The sequence below is a fragment of the Budorcas taxicolor genome, chromosome 4 (genome assembly GCF_023091745.1).
Source record: "Budorcas taxicolor isolate Tak-1 chromosome 4, Takin1.1, whole genome shotgun sequence".
NCBI lineage: Eukaryota > Metazoa > Chordata > Mammalia > Artiodactyla > Bovidae > Budorcas > Budorcas taxicolor.
The window spans coordinates 62,223,294-62,242,023 of record NC_068913.1 but is presented as its reverse complement, the minus strand read 5'-3'; the positions used below and the strand labels follow the sequence as shown (position 1 = coordinate 62,242,023).

Sequence of the window (18,730 nt, the reverse complement as noted above, 5' to 3'; positions counted from 1 at the left end):
TGACAATACGAGACTATTGCTCTGTCCTCTACATGATACTTTTCTAGTCCTGACTTTCTAGGCAAAATAAGCCAGTGAACTTCTAAGTCCTGTGGTAATGCAAAAGCAATTACTGTAATGATAATTTTACTTATGTAACATACAGCTAGTTCCCAGTGTCTCTGTAATTACTGAAATCCCACAGCACTTCTTTTCATTCATGATTGAGTGGATTAGCTCTTGGCTTGGCCAAATATCAGCAGATTCACATACCAAGTCATCTTGCTCTCAAGAATCAACACTGCCAATGGTTTAATCTACTTGGTTTGCCACTGTTGTCTCAGAACAAAAATTAAGTCATGTCATAGAAAGAAGGAAGTTGCAAAGGACCCACACAATTTCACCCAACCAACACTTGTTGAGTGCTTAAGTGCACAAGGCATTCTCCTTAACGGTTCTGTCCAACATGCTAGAAATGGGTCGAGTTGAACCAGAAGGCATCCCCATTTCTAGGGATGGTATTTAACCGTATGGAATTTTTTTCCTTTCTCAATTTTTTCTATTATTTCTAAAAGAGCTCTTTATTAATGGAAGGCCTAAAAGCACCAAGCTTGGAGTGAGCTTTATCCTTCCACTGGCAGACTGGGCTGAAATTGTCAATGTCAAGATATCTTTAGGAGGCTGGAACTGGATACTTCTATGAAGACTTTGTAGCATCATTTTGATCTAGTTATTGAAGAGGTTGATTCTGTTTTCATGATTGCTTTTATATTTATACAAAGGAAACTTTAGATAAGGATGCCATCTGATGTTGAAGGTAAAGATCTTAAGACCAAATTAATTGGAGGAACTATTCAGTCATTAATTTATGTGTTGTTGTTGCTCAGTTGCTAAGTCGTGTCTGACTCTTTTGTAACCCCATGGACTGTAGCCCACCAGGCTCCTCTGTCCATGGGATTCTCCAGGCAAGAATACTGCAGTGGGTTGCCATTTCCTTCTCCAGGGGATCTTCCTGACCCAGGGATCAAACCCAGGTCTCCTGCATTGGCAGGCAGGTTCTTTACCACTGAGCCACCAGGGGAAGCCCTCAATAACTTTTATAGGTAAATAAAATTTGCAGAATTGAATAAGATGACATCAGTTAAATCATCCCTTAGCCTCAATTATGCAAACAGAATTATCTGTTTGCAGTAAAGTTACCTTCTTATTCTGGTTTGCTTAGCTTATTATTAAAATAAAACTCATGTTCCCTGAGCATATTAAGTTGAAGGAAGTAGTGCCAAAGTGCAGCAAGTGGCAAGGCCAAGATATCTGAGGACTGAAAAATGCCACGGATGGTGTGTTGACTTTCTGCAGTGCGGAATGGCACACCTTTTAATTCCCCCATGCCAAACAGTGCAATGGAGCAACCAAGATTTAGCTATATGCTGGATGTGGCACAATGGTTAAGGGCAAAAGTAAACACATCTGTGAATACTAATGTGTGGCTTTTCTCTTTGTTAGCAAGGCAAGCCTGCTTGGTACCTAATGGAGGTAAAAGAGATCAAGGTGCCACGGCCTGATGAGTAAGTGAGAAATCTAACTGACCTAGTTTATATGGAGAATTCTCCGAGGGTTCAACACTACACCGTCCAGGGGAGTAGCCATGAACCACACATGGTCGTGGGAACCTTGAAACATGTGGTTCGTGAGACTATGCAGTTGAGGTGTTTTGTTGTTTGATTTGCATTTTTTTTGAAATTAGAAATTTTATTTAATGTTAGCTAATTTAAATTTTAAAATTGATACTTCAGTTATTGGAAAACTTCTAAGTATGTTTAGAACAACTTCTGTTCCTGAATCTACTTTTGTAACTGTAAATTTTGTGAAATCTAAATACAGATTTCCCGTGAAAATTCAGTCTCCAAATTGTGTTGTGCTCTAAGTGTAAAATATATGTCAGACTTCAAAGGCTGAGCATGACAAACTTGAATATAAATATTTTGTTAATAATTTTGTAGTTTCATATAGAAAGGATAATATTTTGGACATACTGGGTTAAATAATATAATTTATTAAAATGAACAGGTTTGGAGTTTGGGTTTGTTTTTTTTTAACTTTTTTAATGTGACTACTAAAAAAATTAAAATGATATAAATTGCATTGTATTCCCACTAGACAGTGCTGCTCTAGAAAGAGATCTGGCATATTGTCTCTGGAGGACATTGTTTATTGAATGGCTGTTAAATGTGTCTTCTACACATATGAATTGTTGCTGTTGCTGTCGTGTCCAACTCTTGTGTGACCCCATGGACTCCTATGTCCATGCAGTTCTCCAGGCAAGAATACTGGAGAGGGTTGCCATTTCCTTCTCCAGGAGATCTTCTCGACCCAGGGATCGAACCTGCATTTCCTGCATTGCAGGCAGATTCTTTACTGTCTGAGCCACCAGAGAAGCCACACATATTAATACCTGGTATAATACTAGAAACTGCATACTATTAGACACGAATAACAAATAACCCATGTTTTTAAAAGCTGCTATTAAGACCCCTCCAGATTTCTTTTCCATATAGCAATGTAAGCTTGCTTTTATGCTGCAGTCTTTCATTTCTTTATCTGCCAAACTGAAAATTTTGAGGTCAATACTTTTTCTTTTTCCTTCTAGGAACCCAACCTTTCAGGAACCCAACCTTTCCTTTCATTTTTCATTAGTAAGGCTTCAGTGAAGATTGCCAGTTTGCAAAACAGACAGAATGTAGATGCTGTGGTTAAAGTGGGAACTGAAGACTCACCCCTCTTCCACATTACCCCAGTTCTCTCAGTGATGGCAACTCTGAGGTGCATGTTTTGAAATCTATGTCACTTGATGATTTCCAGGCCTAACCTTGACCTTTCAGTTGCTTCGTCTTTGTTTGTCCTCTATCACTACCTGGAATCTTTCTGAGCTGGGGCATCACTCCTGTTTGCCAAGTCTTCAGAAAGCATGGTAGCCCTGGTGATTCCCATAGCCATTGTGGGTCATGCACACCCTGGCTGCTCTATTGTTCCTGGCCGTTAACAACCCTCGCCATTGCTATGGCAACTGCAAACCATTCCTGGCAAATGCAAGCAAAGGGCAGCCATGGAAAGGGTGAACTCCTGCCTCTCACATATGGCCGAGGAGGAGCTGGTCTCATATAGAAATTGACCCGGTTAATACCAGTCAAATAAATACTCTGCAGAATAAGGTGGCGCATCATACAGGAGCATGGTGTGGTGGTGGGGTTGAACAAATGCAGCATTTTGGTGACAGGCTTTTACTTAGTTCAATTTTTTTTTTCTTAAATGGTATTATTAAAAATTGACTCAACCACCCCACTGTGCCTTTCTAATTTGACTTTAATTACTGCAATGACTCTTTAATTCAACTCCCTGGGGTCTGACTCCACTAGTCAGACTCGATGACCTAGGAGACCGCCTTCCTCTACCCACTTGGGCTCCGTCCACCCATAAATTCAGCAATGTGGTAAATCAATGTGTGTGAAAACACCAAGCACTTGCCAGTTTCTAGCTGGATAAACGGAAACAAGTTCTCTACATTTTTGGTGACTCCATCTCCTCACTTAGGAAGTAAGGAATGCAAGTAGTCCTGTTGGGCTGCTATAAAGATTCGATGAGCTATTACATCTACATAAAATATATTGAACAGTGCCTGGCACAAGGCAGGTTAACTACCCCTGTTGTAACTGATTTTATTCCAACTGCTGGGAGAACTGAAGAATCTTATCATCCCAACTCAATGCTAAATTTCAGGCATTAGATTCAATGTATTTATATTCAGTCTGACTTATATTGGGAAACTCTGACAGTCACTTAAAAATCTAAGGGAATTCACTTTTTGGTCTTTATATTTATCTTTCTTTTTAAAAAAATATTTATTTATATATTTGGCTATCCTGGGTCTTAGTTGCAGCATGCAAACTCTTATTTGCACCATGTGGGATCTAGTTCCCTGATCAGGGATCGAACCCAGGTCCCCTGCATAGGGAATGTGGAGTCTCGGCCATTGGACCATCAAGGAAGTCTCTACATTTAACCTTGTAATATGTCCCACATCCTACAAATTCCAAGCAGAGGTAGTGGGAAGAAACCTTCTCTTCCAGGAGCAAACTAAACAGTTACAAACATGCAACTAATTCTGGTCCTTGAAAGAACATTTTCAAGTCCCATAATTCTAGCTTCACCAACCCTCTAAGCTCAGGAGTGAGAAAACCACCATGATCTATAATGATTTCCAAAATTTTTTAATTCAGATCTTAGGTGAGAACATCCAGGGCCTCATTCAGATACCAAAATCATTGCTTAAGCCAGCAGTTGAGTGAGACATGGCTGTAGCAGTACATAGTGGACCCATTTGCAAAAAGGGGACAATGAACTTGAGCGCATAATAAATTCTTGGCTAGTCACACAGGGCAGAGATCTTACTTGACCCTGAAATGGGCTGTCCCCAAAATGTTATGTGATTCGGCATAAAGGTATTTTCTTAAGCCAGGGGAGAGTTTCATAGCTTTCAAATTCTTAGACTTCCATGACAAAAAATAGGCTACTAACTACTCTTATTCTTTTTTTTTTTCTTTACATTTTGACTGCTTCCATAAAAGGCTATTTTTTCTCATTCGTGCCAACAGGTGCCAGGACTTCACTCATGTCAAATGACACCAGAGGGGGAGAGAAGAGATCAAAAGAGGATGGAGGGTCATTCTAATGAGGTGACGGTCACTTAATGCAGAGCCACTAGAAACCAGACTTCGTCCAAATTGTGCCTATACTGAGGTGTACGGTGGGGGTGGGGGGTGAGATGCAGCAGAGAGACGCTCACACTCGCCTCCAATCAGGTGGAATTCTCAATCAGCACACCATCCGGAGCAACTTGGGCTCACAGGAAAGCCTACATTTCTAGAGAGCTTCAGTTAACAGACAAGACACTGACCTGGTGCGGCCAGCTTTCCCCTGTGTTGGATGCAGTCACGCGGAGTTGGGAAACTCTCCATGGTCTCCAGAGAGTCAACCCTATCTCTTTACTGGTCACAAAAGCCGAAGATCTTTCCTAAACACCCAATCACCCTCTCTCTGGTTTCAAGTTTTCTACAGGCAAAACCTTCCTACTCTTTTGTTTCTTTACCCGTTCATCACTGAATCCATTTAGGGCACAGCAAATTCCATGCTAGAGCCATGTGAAGATATACAACACTCTTCAGTCTATAGGACCTTGTTTTAAAGGACAAGCCAATGAGACTTCCCATATATGACTACTTCACATGCATCTATTTATGAACCAGGTGATAATGCGTTTTTCCTCTGTTATTTGAACCCAAATGGACTGTAAATAGAAGACATCAGTGCTGTCAGTCTCCCTGGCACATAACGCGGGAAATCGCGTTAAAAAAAAAAGTCACAGTAATGAAGCTTCAATATCAACAGAGATGCTGGGGAGAGGCTTTTAGGTAGAGCTGGAAGCCCCAAGTTCAGCCCCCACTCGCTGCACCCAAACCAAAGGCAATGCCTCTTCTCTCCACATTCGGAAGGACTGTAGTACCCCTGGAATCCTACCTCCTGCATCTGAGGATAGTGCTTGAGTTCCGTTTCATCACATATATATTTAAGTTTGCAGCTAGAAGGGTCCCTAAAGGCAAAGAGTTTCTCCTTTCACACGCCGCCCCTCCATTGCCTGTTTACAGCATTGCTTTCTTATTCCTCCTTTTTCTACTCAACAAAATTGAAAATTTCATCACCAGTGTCAGAAAATTAAACCCCAGGGAGCAGAGCACTAGCTCAGAGCATCGGTTCCCTGGCAAAGAGCCAATCCTTGAATTCAACTTTGCAAACCTTCTCTGGCTTTATAGGATGCAAAACACAGTCATTTAGAAGCATGCTTCTTGACAGCCGGAATCTCTCTGACTGTACTCTAACTCTTTCTGCAATTAATTTTTTAAAAAGAGAGAGAACATATTTCAATTTGGAGACAGATTTCATGAAAGAAGAAAGGGACCCGACCTAGCTCAGCTGCATACTTCCCGAGCAAGAACGGCAGTGCACCCAGCAGAGATGCTCCTTTCTTTGGCTGAGGGTCTGAAGAAGTGTTTGACAGACCATTGTAATAGCATCTCTCTTCACAATGCAAACACCGGCAACACGGTCAAGCAGCTCGCAGCTCAGCTCTGTGCCTGCACCCTTCTCTCTCCTCCCAGCCATGCACAGGACTGACTCTCATAAATTTAGTTTTAAAAGCTTCCTCTTTTGAAATGGATCCGTGCCCAGGAAGATAAAGCAAAACTCCACTCCTTACACTGATCCTAGCAAGACAAACCAACATTCCAGTAAAACACACAGTCAACTACAAACCCGATCATACCCGAGCGATGCATGCAGTCTTTGGACTACAGAGGCTCACACATCATGGGAACCCCAGCCTAGAGTGCTTATTCTTATGTGTGCTTGTTCCAATTCACCATTTTCTTGGCAGATAATAAGACAAAGCTACATTTTAGCTCAGGCTGCTAATACCAGCGGACAGATGTGTAAGACTGAGGTTTACTCACCAAGCCCCCGTAAGTCCATCTTTCCCCAAATACAGATACTGCTTCTAAGCTGCAGTTGCCACCAGATGACTTAAAGTTGACATCCAGAAGAACAACGTGCTGGAATACTGGATGGTTCCTGAGTGAGCTTGTTCACAAAATAGATTTCCAGTTGAGCCATGTGAATGGAGACCCGCCGCACACCTTTGAATGGTATACACTTCAAGTCCGGAAAAATAAGCATGTAGCTTTGCTTATGTTTATGGAGCTGGAACCCGGGGGTGCTCTGATTGGCAGAAGTCGCAGAAAGATCAGCCAATCAAAGGGAGCCTCCATTTCAGGGAAACTCCTGCTCATTTATTTAGCATCTTTAGAGATCATCGGCTTTTCGAGGAAGAGCTTTTCTCTTATAGCACCACAAGAGAAAACAATAACTTCATTTAATTTTAGTGCCCTATGCTCTTCTATCAATAAAGAGATAGCTCCTCTTCTTGGTACTCCTCAGCACTCCCCCTTTTCTTGTAAAGAACTAAAAACAAAAGAAAAAGAGGAAGAAGAAAGAGCTAGTGGTGGGCTGGAGATAGTTCATATTCATCAGCCTCCACCTTGTTGGGAGAAAGGAGGGGGGAGCTCCCAGGCTCAATAATTACTGATTCTGTTGCCATGGAAACAGACTGGCTGCAGCAAGTTGGATTCGTGTAGAACATCTGCTGCCAGACCCACAATCTAACTGCAATCTCATCTCTCCCCGCTCCCTACTTTTATTTGATTGTGAGTTTGCTTTCCCCCTCCTTTTCTTCACATACAGTTTTTGTCCAGAAATGTCATGTAACAGCCTCACTCTGTACACACAGTACCAGCACGCCAGGGGTGCTCACATACCCAGAAATGCGTTCATGCAAGAGTGCATCCCAGCAGGGCTCCCCAGGGAGGATTCATCCTCTGATTCATACTCAGGATGTAAACAAACACGCACAGCCCTCTCATTAAAATTTACTGTAAGTCACCTATAGAATGAGTGGAGTATCTTTTAAAATATTTGTCATCTAACAGCGCTAAAAGCCCTCAAATAAAAGTTTTCGGTGGCATTTCTCGAGGGCACTGTGGTGGTTCCTAGCAAACCTTTGGAATGAAGTGACTAAACCAGGTGCTTGTGGAAGAAAGCTTGCACAAACCCTTAAGCTCAACTTCTTCTTTGCATTAGCACCTCACCAAGGTACCCTCAACGCTGGATCTCCTCCTGGGGATTTCCTCAGCCCCTTTACAACCCCTCTGACTCCTCCCTTTGCAGGCTCCAAATTCTGGTTGCACGACCAGTTAGTCACTTTAGATATGCTGTTATATTTCTCTATAACAGCAGGGGCCGCCACTGAGCAATGAATGGCTGCTTGGTCTGGTCAAACCCAGGGGATCTCACACCTGGGTCTGCAGGAAGCCCTTGACATGATGGAATTCTACAGAAACTGATGGAAAATGGCAAGTGTCAAAGGAGGTTATAATTCTGGCTTAAGTTAGAGAGAAAGAAATTATTTTCTGTCCCATCATCATGAATCTTAAGAAGAATCTTTTCTTTCTTAACCATCTCTACAAGCCTGGTGACCTCAAACCATTAATGACACTGGCCAGCCTTCCTAGAGGGCTACAGTCCCTTGCTCTTGGAGCCAAGGTGAATTATTCACTACCACACAGACAGTGTCTAACAAGCAACAGTAGCCCTGCACCGCCTTTATTCCTTAACGACTCTTAGTCCAAGCCATCTGTCTCCAAGTGCTCAGCTCTGGCCCAGTGGTCTTGATGTTATATTTGCTCTTTCAAGAATCTGAGTCCTGGCTTTCCATTTTGTTTCTTTGTGCCACTGTGAGCTTGGGAAGGAATTCTCACCTGGGTTCTGCCTCTCAGGCACCCAGCAGTCTTTCTCAGCTCTGTCCAGACTACCTCAACACTCCAGGGTCATGCATATCTCAGATTTCCTCTACCACCTTTCTGGGACCTTTCTAAGCTCCCCTGTCTACCTTCCTCTGCCATGGGGACATCTGCGCATTGCCCTCTCACCCTCCTGAGATTATCCAAATTGCTATTGTTTTTATGCAGAAACGTCATTCCAACCAGGTCTTCTTCCCTGGTTGGAAATTTAATCAAAATTGAATCATTTGTTTAACAAATATTTAGTGAGTGTTTATGTGCCAAAAGTAACTGTGCTCATGACAAAACAAACTAGCCCGTGTTGTGCCTTACAGCACAATGACCCTAGCAGAGAACACAAAAAATATTAGAATGTAACTTTCATATGGAGAATGAAGGAGAGCTGTGTGCTAGGAGCACAAATAATAAAAAGGCTGAACGTAGCGAGGTAAGGCAGAATACTTCGGAGGAAGAGGTATCTGAGCTAAGATCTAAAGGAAGAGTAGAAGGTAATGAGTTGAAAGCAAGGGGAACAGTGTCTCAGACATAAGGAATAATACACGCAAAGGGCCCTCCTAGACACACACTGCCTACAAGGGAGGGTGACAGTTCTGAAAACCTGAAACAAGCCAAATGCAACTGATCAGAGTGAAAATGATTAAAAGGTTGGCCTGAAATGAACCCAGACAAGCAAGCACAGGCCAGATCTGCAGGGTCTCAGAGATCATGTCTCGGAGTAGGTTTTTATCCTATCACAATGAAAAGCCACTGAAATACTTCACTCAATGACTCCCTGACTTCATCCCTCAACACACCTACGTAACTCAATATATTCCCCAGTTAATCTCAACAAGTTAACAGTCTAAGTGAAATAGCTGATTTCAAGGCATGCATAACATGTTGAACTGACCTAGCTAACATTTACGAGTTAATAGTCTGGGTAGCACTCCATCTGGATTAACCAATTTAAATCTTACAACGACCCAGTCAAGTATTATTATGGTCCCTATTATAACAGTGTGAGGAAATGGAAGTTTAAGGAAGTTAAGTAAGGTTACCAAGATAAAAAGCAGCAGAGCTGGGATGTGAATCCAAAGATTCCAGCTCCAGTTTCTTTAAAAGAGATCTACAGGGACCACCTGGATCAGAATTACCTGGAGCTCTCGGCCAAATGTGGATTCCTAGGATCCCACTGTATCCCTCCTAACCTACAATCTTAGGAGTGGAATCTAAGAATGTTTTCCCAAGCTCTCCAAGGGATTCTTGTATACACCACAGCTTGACAATCACTGCAAGAGGGGTTAAAATAAGGGGAAAAAAAAGACTAATCCTAAATTAATCTTTAATGCATAAAATGGAGAATGGCATGTATATGTGTGTGTGTTTTTGAGAATGGGGGTGGGTCTCACTACTCCAAGCCAACCCAAAGAACCCCTTTACATCAGAACAAAATCACATTCCTTTGACTATCAATTTTGAGTTGAGAGTAGGTACCATACACAGCACAGTTTGGGGCTCAGTAGCTCTGCTGGTGTTGAAGGGCTTCATCTTTCAGTGTCATATCTTTTTGCCTTTTCATACTGTTCATGGGGTTCTCAAGGCAAGAATGCTGAAGTGGTTTGCCATTCTCTTTGAGTCTCTTGGACAGTGAAGAGTTCAAACCAGTTAATCCTAAAGGAATCAGTTCTGAATATTCATTGGAAAGACTGATGCTGAAGCTGAAGCTCCAATACTTTGGCCACCTGATGTGAAAAGCTGACTCATTGGAAAAGACTCTGATGCTGGGATAGATTGAGGGCAGGAGGAGAAGAGGGTAACAGAGAATGAGATGGTTGGATGGCACCATCGACTCAATGGACATGAGTTTGAGCAAACTCTGGGAGATAGTGAAGGACAGGGGAGCCTGTTATGTTGCAGTCCATGGGGTCGCAAAGACTCAAACACGACTGAGTGACGGAACAACAACAACAATAGCTGCTGGTGAGCAGGCATCTGAAGAAAGAGCATGTAAGCTCCTGAAGACCAGATTCACCAGGTAGTTAGAGATGCTATCAGACCTGCTGGCAAGAAGACAGGTAGAGCTCTTATAACCTGAATGCTATGAAAGTGTTTTAGTTGCTCAGTTATGTCTGACTCTTTGTGACCCCGTGGACTGTAGCCTTCCAGGCTCCTCTGTCCATGGGATTCTCCAGGCAAGAGTACTGGAGTGGGTTGTCATTTCCTTCTCCAGGGGATCTTCCTGACCCAGGGATCAAACCCATGTCTCCCGCATTCCAGGCAGATTCTTTTACACCTGAGCCACCTGGTGGCTCAGATGGTAAAATGCTAAGAACTGTCATAAATTTTCTTTGGGTAATTTTTTTCTAGAAAATTCATTTTTAAGACAAAATTTGCAAAGACAACAGAGAACACTTTTTGGCCTTCAGTCTGATCTACCCCCTCCTCTATTTAAAAGTTAGCAAACAGGCACTTTGGTTCACCTAGCTACTTCTGAAAAATAAGCAGCTTTATCTACATTTCCAGAGGAGTCGCTTTATACAGAATAGCTACATAATCTTCAGAAAATCTTCCCGGGATTTTTCCCATGGAATGTTGTCTAGTATTTTTGTTACTGAGATTCCAGACTGGGTTAATCAACTTGGCCATTATTGGGTATTCTTCCCTTTCTGCGCTTTGTAATGAAAAGAGTATATACAAGCTTAAAGAGCTACTGATGGATATAAACTATTATACAGAGAATGGATAAACAACAAGGCCCTGTATAGTACAATGAACTATTTTCAATTTCCTGTGGTAAACCATAATTGAAAAGAATATGAAAAAGAATATAACCGAATCATTTTGCGGCACAACAGAAATTAACACAACATTGTAAATCAACTATATTTCAATTTAAAAAGAGACAGCTGCTAATGAACCTCAAAAAAAGGGAAACCTAGATTTTACTGCCTTGATATGTGAACTTCTGCTTGTCAAGTCCCCAAGAACTGGTACGGAGCATACATTTAATGGACTTGTACTCTAAAGGCTCAAAACATATTATTGGTAGCATATCATCAGCTATGAACACGTTCATATTTATTATGTGCTGCCCACGGACAGAAGAAGGAAATCACAGCATCAAATATCTGGAAAATTCTGGGAGAAATAAATGCCACCTGGGCATCTGAATAATATCAGAGAAAAACATCTTTCCATTTTACCCCCACATTACAGCCTGTGCTCTGTTTCATTCCAGGTAGGCACTGCTGGTGCCATTTGTCCTGTGTTTTCTAGGGGAAGATTCAAGCTAATTAAATTCTATTCCTTTCCATAAACATGATTTATCAAATGTATTATTACCAGATTTGATGTAAGTCATATAACTTTGCAATACTTTAAAAATAAATACATAAATCAAAAAGGATTCTGTTAGGTGACAATATATTTTGGGATCATAAGATATAGAGATTATGGTGGAGTGATTTCTAAATTTGCAATCTACATTTTCCTCAGTCTACCTACAGGTTTTAGCTAAAATGAACACCGTTTATATTGGGCTGAGGAAGATTCCATTTACTGAGTTATAAAGAAGTGGCACTAATAGCAAATCCTATCTGCCAACCCCTGGTCCTAAACAGGTCACTTCCACAAGCCGGACATCAGTTTTGTTAGGATGCATGTTTCATTGCTGGCAATGTACATGATGGTAATGACCACCTTAATTCATGATATGGTTACACTGAGATCAAGAAGATAGACTCCCATAAGCAAGGCGTCTAGAGCAGATTCAACTGCCCCACAAGCAACCTAAGACACGTAATTCACGTTATGAGGCATTAGTATGAAGTTTATGTCCCTGAACCTTGCTATTTTTGTGTTTCCCTTAGAAATGCTTAAAATATAAGCAAAATCTACAAACACTTAAACAAAAGTAGACCCACAAAATGCAAACCCATCCATAAACAGGTCTCTAATCCATGCACTTCTTCCCTCTTTCAGAGCAACTGACCTCTGACAGGTTGTAGCCATGATTTGGATTCATAAGGTTGGAGAGTCAAGGTCTAGAAGTCCTTGGGTGTGAAGGACTTAACCAAATGAAATCATCTGACCTGAGAAGAACATGGGGAGCAGAAGGTTTTTTTTTTTTGAAAAGTTTGAAAGTGGAAGTTGCTCAGTTGTGTCCAACTCTTTGGGACCCCATGAACTATACAGTCCATGGAATTTGCCAGGCCAGAATACTGAAGTGGGTAGCCTTTCCCTTCTCCAGGGGATCTTCCCAAACCAGGGACCAAACCTAGCTCTCCCACATTGCAGGTGGATTCTTTACCAGCTGAGCCACCAGGGAAGCCCATGCATACTGGAGTAGGTAGCCTATCCCTTCTCCAGTGGATCTTCTTGACCCAGGAATTGAACTGGGGTCTCCTGCACTGCAGGCAGATTCGTTAACAGCTGAGCCTGAAAAGGGGCCAGAAGAGTAAGGCCTAACATCATGCAGCTCTTATAATTTTGTCTGTCTTTAAAGGAATAGTGGTGAATTCTGAAAGTGTATGGACTTGCCAGCTCAAATTTTTCAAATATACTATGAAAGTGCATTCCAGAATTGCAGGCTGATGAAAAATCATGCCAAAGGGAAAATGAAAATGCCAAAATTCTCAGCTCAGCCTTGCCAAGCATGTCCACTGCCAATATGGTGGCAGAGAGCTGCTGGGCCAATGGTAGGATATGCTCTAGATGATACAAAATGGGAAACAGCTTCTTCACCACTTGGAAAAGGGATGCTTCTGGGCTGTCATCACATTCTTCTTGATTTTTAGATCTAATGCATAAGCAAATCTCTCCCAATTCTGAGAAAACATAGAATTTCACAAGCAAATAATTCTATCTTTTGAGAATAAAATTAGCTTCTGATATTCAGTAAAAGGACCAATTTCATTTCAGTCAGCAGATATTATATCTATTGTTTTGTCAAATGGTTAACATTGGATGCCCTCATTCTCTCTGCTCTTTCTGCTCACAGATTCACAGATAAATTATGTGTCCTGGTCTCTAGTTATAACAGGCATTACACTGCAACATAACATGGTAAACCAGGGATGAAGTGGAAAGTAGGAGGGTTTGCTGAGCAAGAGGAAAACCAAGAAGATTAAGAAGATAAGTAGATGTGGTTTATTTAGGCAAGGAGGGAGGAAGAGGAAGGCGTACAGACATCAGTTTCTGGGACGTCAGGTTCTAAGATGTGGAAGCGGATGCTGCAAAGCAAAAGGAGTTTAAGGGCTTGAATTGAGGTCCAAGAGGTCTTACAGAACCACATAAGAAACCACAAGGGGAGGACACCCACAGGACCAAAGGGATTCAACGTATGAAATTCTACTCTGAGCCCTATTTAAACTCAATTATTTTGCCTTTGTCCCTTAATAAAGACTGTGTTCAGAAGCCAGACACATTACAACCATGCACCCACCATTTCAATACCAAAACAACCCAACAACTCTCTAGGAAAACCAACTCTGAGTGTTGTGACCACTCATGGCAAACTGGCATCACCACTATAAGGACAGACTCGTTCTGAAATTCAGCCCTTCAATATTATCAGCTTGTAAGAGCCAGATTACTTGCCAACTGTTCTCTATTCTACTTCCAATTAAAGAAAGCTATGAAATGTGAACCATGACCCCTAGGCAAATGATACTAACAGGTTATTCCCAACTCTCAGGAAGAAGGAGCTCTGCAACCTAATTTGTGCAGCAATTAAATTCAGTCCAAAGTATAATTTTGTTTTATTGCTCAGTACTTGCCTTCATTTTTTAAGTCAGTAATTGCAGGAAGGAGTTAATTTGATAATATAAATAAAAATTGGCCCCAAAGGGCAATAACCCATCCATTAAGATGCGAAAATGCTCTCCCTCCAAGTCATTCCACAGCAAATATGAAACATGATTTCCAAAATGCATTGCCTGTAATACTCTTAACGCAGTGACAAGCAAAAGAATTGTGAAGCAGATATTTCAAACAATGACATATGTTCAACTATGAATAAGTGCTCTTGTTTACATTTTGGGGCAATCTATTGTGTGTCAGACATCTTAGTTTTTCTGTTCACACGCTGAAAAAATATCTTTCACCAAAGAACTCCAGTTTGTAATTAAGGAAGTGGGCCTCCATTCATTCAACTAATATTTAGGAAGTACTTATAATGTGCTTTCACACGTTTCTTTAAGGTTGTTTTTTTCAAGTCTTGGATACTGAAGAATACAGCTTTAATATCTTAAAAACAACAGAGCTCTGTTCATTAAGTTTTCTCTTCATGTATTCATTCTATTTCATTTCTTTTCCCCGCCAATTCTGTTCTGCTTACCTGGTGTCTAGTCATACATTAAAACCCTCCCAATAGAGTGCCTCTCCCATATAATTCCTCCTTTGAATTATTTCCATACAATGTATATAGGTTTTTGCTGTTGCATATGTCATGCTATTTTTTAATTATCTCTTTCCAGGGCTATGACCAATTCTGTGAACTCCTTAGAGTCTGATTTATTCACACAACACTAGGAACACCGTCTCCACATGTCTCTGATACCTTAGCCAAAAATATGAAATCTTTTTGCAAACCTTTACACTTAGGGAAGTGATAAAATCCTTCTGAGTACTTCTCTGTTATTCTACCCAACCTCAAGGATAAAGTTATGAGATGAGGATATCTTTGAAAACATCTCAGTGACTCATCTCATGTTTTCTCCCATTCCTTTCTCCTCCTACTTCTGCATCCCGAGGGGCCTCAGAGAAATAGAAAAGAAGTTAGATACCTCCCCTCCAGGAACCCATTTTACAAGCAGCCCAGGTGCTGGGACCCTCCCTCTGTGAACTCGCTCACTTTCTCAAGGATGTCACATTTGCTTAGAACTTTTTTGCAGTTAATGAGTCTTCCTCGAATGGAGCCTCAGAGGGTTTTGATCTTAGTACCAATCAACTTCAGGCTGAAGATGCCGGGCGCAGGCTCAGCTGGCACAGATGGCTCAAATACATGCTTTATTTTAAGGAAGAATAAACGAACTTAGCCTGAATTGATAATGTGGGCTGTTGTGGTCAGAGAATTCCCCCTAGACTAGCACCACTTAGCAGATCACAACTGGAGCTTGATGACAGTTCTGTATTCTCATACTTTAAAGTTGTTTATAATGATATGACTGTAAGAACATTCATGCTCAGTAGAGAACATGCTTAACATTATAAACTTAGTAAAACAGAAAAAATTACTATTAATCACACAATGAAGAAGAAACCATTGTTAAAAGCATTCAAATTTCATGTTGAAAACTTCTTAGTTTACATTTTTACTTGGTTAAGATATAGTGTTGCATCCTGCTCCCCCCACTACATTTAATGTAATATTTTAAAATGTTTTCACAAATATCATCTTTAAATGACTAAAAAAATTTGACACATAAATAAATGTGGCCATAAATTAATTTTTCATGTTCTCATTGCTGAATTATTGAGTTAATTTCCATTTTCTTGCTGCTGTAAATAACAATGAAATGAGCATCTATATGTTTTCATTTTTTCCCTGGAATGTCCATGATTCTAAACACCTGTATTGTAGTGCATGACTTTATAAATTAGTTTATCAATTATTGGTAGATTTCCCAATAGGAAATTTGTCCCAACTTGTTTCTTAAAATTCTGCTGAAATGTCAAGATTTATGCCAGCAAAATGGTAGCAAGCAGCCCTCTAATGTCATTGTGGATGCCAATTCCTTCTTTCCTTTTTGCAGAGGGAGCTCCGGGTTTTCCAACTGATATAAACAAGGGAGGAGAGGAAACGAGGTATTCAGCCTCACAAACAACTGGGGACTAGGTCTCCCAGGCTCTGCTACGGCCTGTGTTTGTAACATCTCATGCCCTGATCTCTGAACAGGAGCACACACCAGCACAAAATAATCAACTGGTTTTTGTCAAGCACTAAATACCATCAAAACCAAATGCAAAGCTGTTTTTAAGGTGTACACACACACGTACACATAATTTCTTTTCTTTCTCTTCTAGAAGTGCCTGAATTTTCTTCCTGGTCCAAAGAGAACTCATCACTCTGTAGTATCTTCCTTCTCCTGCTCATCTTAGCTACTCAGTAATACCCTTCACTTAAGATTGACTTTATTCCATAATTTTCCAGGTTTGTTCTAGGGTGAGCTTTCTAGCTTATTAAAACACAGAAACATTATCAGTTTCTTTTTTCCCATTTGTGGCTGGATAAAAAATTCAATCCATTTAATTCCCTGGTGGCTCAGATGGTAAAGAATCTACCTGCAATGCAGGAGATGCAGGCTTGATCTCTGGGTCAGGAAGATCCCCTGGAGAAGGGATAGGCCACCCACTCCAGTAATCTTGCCTGGAGAATCCCATGGACAGAGGAGCCTGGTAGGTTACAGTCCATGGGATTGCAAAGAGTCAGACATGACTGAGTGTCTAACAGTTTCAATTTCATTTCAATATTTGTTGAGTACCTGTATAATTTTTCGTAGGCACTTTGGGATAGAAAGGCAATACAGAATTTTTCCTTATTCTCTGGAGTAGAGTGAAGAAGGAGAAAGTACATGTGACTAACTATAAACTAAGACCATGGTTTTCATGGGTCTTTTTAGGGTTCTTCTGTATTGCTGTAGGGAGGCATTAGGTGGGACAAAATGTGGCTAGGGACCGACTTGAAGCAAGATAATCGACTAAAAGAAGTTTTCAAACTCAATGTATGGCCAAGGATGTGAAGTGCTACAAGAAAAGGAAAAATAAAGTGCACCTAAAAGAAAAAAATTAATTCTACCTCCTTGGAAGGACTCTGCAGAACTCATGGGCTGAGTTCTGAAGGATGGGCAGACTTTCAATAGAAAGAGTGATGGGTCTTCCTTGTTGAGGGAACATGGGTAGAGACCTGGACATTCCAGGCACATTGGAGGAGCCATCAATATGATGAATTACAGGTTAGTAGGGGGTGAGTTGCAGGGTGTAATAGACATTTCATTTGGAAAACTGACTTACAATAAAATATTTTGTCATCATGCTATAAGAAGAGGAAACCAAACGCTTCTGAGTGCAAATATGTTATTAGAAGAACTGTGTTCTAAAAAGGTATTTCTGGCAGCTAGGGAAAGAGAAATTATAGGTGGGCCGAGTGCAGATTCAGGGAGAACGTTAAAAGACAAACAGGCTCCACAAGAGATAATGGTGGCAGGAAGCAGGTTAAAAGTGGTAAAAGCCAGATGACCCTTACTCATACACTCCTGGACCCACAGGATCTGGGGACTGGGTAGGAGAAGAGGTGAACAAAGCCAGGGACCACTGTAAGGTTCCAAGACTAAGAGACGAGGGGCCACTCCTAGAGTTGATGGATGATTGAAGATGAGAGGCTGTGGGACAAGAAAAAGGCATAGGGGAATGCCTAACCATAACAGTTGAGCAGTGGTTGCAGTGCTTTGCGAGTCAAGCGATGGAGATGATCCCAGGAGGCACAGGTGGGGACACAAGCCAAAGCTCTAGGGTCATGGAACAGGATGAACATATGGAAACAGGTCGTCAGACTTGACACTCAGGGGTGACTGCCGACCTAAATAAAGCAAATTCAGTAGGTGGACTTGGGTGAATGTCAAACCACAGCAAGTGGAGGAGGTGGGCAAGGAGATGGTGATCTCTGCTGGGAAATCTGGCAGAGAGGGGACAAAAGAGCCGTAAAGAACCTGAAAGAGGAATCTTGAAGGAAAGGAGAGATTTTTAGGTGAAGAGAAGGAACTGAAGAGGGAGGAGGAGAGAGAATGTCAATAAGTATAAAGGAGAAAGGGATAAAAGATTTATTTTTATACATTTTTTGATGTCTTTTTTCATCAGAGCAGAGATTCTTAACAATGTGACTTCTTTCCAGTCTTAAATTAGAACTCAACAATTCTTCTCAATCTCCACTTGCCTCTAAGAAATCCTGTCTTTTATGGCTAAAGAGGTTTTCAAGTATTCAAAATGTGTATTAGTGCATTTTAGAGAGTCATATTTCTCTTCTCAAGATGTTATATTTTTAGCTGCCTTTAAATTTTTTTGCCTAAAATATCACTTGTAACTGGAACAATGATAATTATTTTACTTCATTTAATATATACCGTGTATTGTATATATACCTTGTGCATGTGTTCATATCCAAAGCCACAGTAAGATAGTTTTTAAGAAAACAGCGACTAACAGGGTCATGTGCTTCAAAGAAGGCAAATACGAGAGAGGATTTTAAAATGTCCATCAGAGGTAATTCTTGACTTTGTCAAAACTGGAGGCTTTTGTGGCTAAAGAGGTTTCAA

At 41.0% G+C, this 18,730-nt stretch overlaps 1 protein-coding gene across 1 annotated transcript in view; it reads right to left on the bottom strand.

The window, feature by feature from the left end:
* Positions 1–18,730, bottom strand: part of ELMO1 (engulfment and cell motility 1) — a 573,172-nt gene that overhangs the window by 130,006 nt on the left and 424,436 nt on the right. The window lies entirely within an intron of this gene.